The sequence below is a fragment of the Diuraphis noxia genome, unplaced genomic scaffold (genome assembly GCF_037042655.1).
Source record: "Diuraphis noxia isolate RWA-SAM2 unplaced genomic scaffold, SU_Dnox_SAM2 contig0003, whole genome shotgun sequence".
Taxonomy (NCBI): domain Eukaryota; kingdom Metazoa; phylum Arthropoda; class Insecta; order Hemiptera; family Aphididae; genus Diuraphis; species Diuraphis noxia.
This window is the reverse complement of record NW_028301713.1, coordinates 73,590,584-73,594,293: the sequence shown is the minus strand read 5'-3', so window position 1 is coordinate 73,594,293 and position 3,710 is coordinate 73,590,584.

The window sequence follows — 3,710 nt, the reverse complement described above, 5'->3', positions numbered from 1 at the left end:
TTTGATTTTTAATTTTTATAGCTACTCGTTTATTATAATAGATATGTTATAAATTAAAATATTTTAATAATTGTTTAATATTGTTGGATTTCAATAAAATGAAAAATTGATTTATGAAGTTTTTTTACAGAATAATTTATTTTACGACGAAAATGACGCATAGTTAATGTTCAAAGAAAAAAATGTTTTGGATATTTATAAACTATAATAAAAATTAATCTTAGGTTTAAAGTAAACTTCATCTATCGTTGGATAGTAAATTTCCTTTTATTGATAAATTACAAAAAATTATTTTTATCCTCAATAATTTACAGACTAGTACATATAGGCAATATAAACTCTATAAATTAAATAATAACTTTCAATCTATGACGTAATAATTAAAATGTGCATAAACATAATTATTATTATTATTATAATTATTTATTTTATTTATCTGTACGAAACTTGTACGTTGTATCTACAGATTAAACACTTATATGTGCAAATGAAATATATCTATCATAATATAAGATACCTACTTAAATATACATTATATTATTGTAATACAATTATAATATCTTTCAATGCTTCATTCAAACTATTAGAGATTCAGAGCCATCTGAAGGTTGTATGAGGCCACAGGCCCAACATATATTTCGAGGCCTTGTAATACTTAATTATTATATATTTATATATTATATATATATATTTATTATACATTTTTCAACATATACGATATACCTATGTATTATTTTTATCTATTTATTGAATATTAAACTTTTTCAGTAAAAAGTGCTTTTTTTGAATTTCTGTTACTTATTATTGTTTATTATAATTTCATAATATACTGTTAAAAATTCATAAATTGGTGTGCTATAAAGTTAAAAATAAATGAATTTATGGGACAAAAACTTAAGTAATTGTTTTAAATAAAAGTATTGGACTAACCCTAGACCGCCGGCTCACATGGGCTCCTCATATACGCTCCAAAAATCCAAACTATTTATTCATAGATTTCTATGATTTACTATGAACTTTTATCTGAGCTGGGAAGTAAGTTTCTAATAAGAATTTTTCACTTCTTGAAAACGATATATTTTTGTTTCTATATTCGCCGAGGAAAATTTTAAACAAAATATACTTTTTTTTTTAGTTCGTTTATGTAAATCTCACTTAGAAAACCAGCGATAGAATCAAATAATTTTGAACCGACGTCAAGGGAAGACCGGGTATTACCGTATGCGGGGCAAAATCGTATTATCGGAATATTATCAATAATTGTTATCATGGAAGTAAACTGAATACACCGATTTGAAACGTTTTGTTTGTTTATTTATTGAATATGATGGTACACGTGTTTTGATATCACGTTTTTAAAATAAATACGTTTTATATTTTTACATTCAATTACTAAAATATTATCAAAATTTCAAAGAGTGAATTTTTATATGTGAAAAAATTGTTTAGGTATGCCATATTTATTATTCAATAGCTAATTAAGTGTAATTTACATTTGTAGTATAAATACATTCATTTATTAATATAATGTTTGATATGAAGCTCGATAACTTTTAATAGTCTTGTGGGGCAAAATCGTATGGTTATACACTATATAACAGTGGCGGCTTGAACATTTTTTCCCTCGAATCACGTTTAATATTTTTACACCACCAACCCTAAAATATAGTTATTAGTTATTACTTATTATTGTACATTATCTGCTGAGTACACAAATTATATTTATTATTTATAATTTAATATTTAAATACCAACCTACAAAAATGGTCCAATCTACCTTTTCCAACTATAAGACCTACCCACCCAACTACCCATTAATATTTTTGTGAATCACGTGATTCAAATTTACTCCCTACGAGCCGCCACTGCTATATAATAACTATATAGGCAATTAGGTAAGTTGTATTTGTTGTACTACTGCCAATTGGAGTAGGTTTTATCGCATATTGTGTTGTGTTATTAATTTGTTGACATTTTGATGAATTGAAAACAATGTTTAGGTACATTTTTAATAAATGAAAATGAAATTAAACATAACTTACTACCTACTGCTTAATTTTAGTTAAACTTTACATGTTAATTAAAAAAAAGTCCAATACCAATAAATATAATGAACTGTGTTTTGGTATATCAATTATCCTCATACGATTTTGCCCTAGAGTACGTACGGATTTACCCCGCACCTGGGGTAAATCCGTATTTTTCTCAAAAAAAGTAAAACGCAAATTAAACAAATTTAATAAAAAAAAATAGAAAAAAGTTTCGAATAAATGTTATAGACCATAAGTTTTTCTATATATACCAGTTTAAAAAATTTAATTTCGTTAAAAATTGCATGATTTATAAGCCATGGAAGCTTAACCATACGGTACTGCCCCGCCTTCCACTAAGTACCTAAATATTATAAATCAAATGAAAATATAAGTAAGCGTGTATAATGAATAAAGATAAAACATTATTACTTGCTAAAATCTAGTTCTCATAAGAAACATTTATTTCAATAAATTGGGTAATAGTTATTACGACTAAAAATAAAGCACAATATAATATACATTATATAAATACAGTAATTTATTAACCATGCCTACAATCATTATAAATTCAACAAAATTATAACCAATTTAATTTTTAGTTTGTTAAATTAGTGCCTAAATAACAAGACGTTATGATTTTATAACTCTGTATCATGTTTAGTGTTTAACGAATATGAAATTATTATTAGTTTGTACCCAAGTATACCTAATTATTAAAAAAAAAAAACTCGCAAGTAATAAAAACGACGATATAGTGAATGAAAGCTATATTGTAATTTAAATAGTTATCTCCTCAAAGACATTATTGGTCACATAATAATAATAATAATTATTATTATTATAATTATCGTAATAATAAATAAAGAAGAAAACGATGAGATACTATAAAAATAATTAAAATTAAAATAATAATAATAATAATAATACGCAGGTACAAATAATGTTGGCAAGTGAGTTAACGGCTCGTTTGTCGCATTATTAAAATTGCATTTCGTCGGGCCGGTTGTAATCTAGGACAAAGGTGAAAAGCCAACGTTTCGCGTACGACACCCACTCGACCCCTGGCCGTGGGGCTTTTGTGCGTTAATTAAGGTGGAGACCGAACGGCGGCAGAACATTGCAGAAATTGCCGTTCGCGAGGGTGCCAAGTTTATAAAACTTTCGTCTGATCAATCTCCTTTGTGCGTTATGATTTGAGCCGACAACGCGAGTAATTGATATATATAATATTTATGACTATATAGATATTATTATATAGGTCTTCGACAAAAATATAATAATGCGTAGTATAATGTCCCGTCACTCTCCTTTGATGATGACGGATTTTGATTTTTTTTTTTCCCCCAAAAGCATGATGCGCGCCCTTTTGGGGGGCGAGTGCGCGTATATAAAACACGCACATTTGGTCACCAAAAACGATACACTCCGTCCTTCGACTCTTCCACACCACGGGGATAGATGAGATTAAAATGCGAAAACAATTTTTTCATACACCATATTGCAGAGGTATCCAAACTTGTTTATTCTGCAAATGCCATACAAAATATCAAAATATCTTATTGAGCCAAAAGTACATAAATATATCTATTTATAATTTTTTATTTCATAGAAATATATATATATATTTATAAATATTTAAAAAAATGTATTTATATAATATACTTAAATATACTTGGT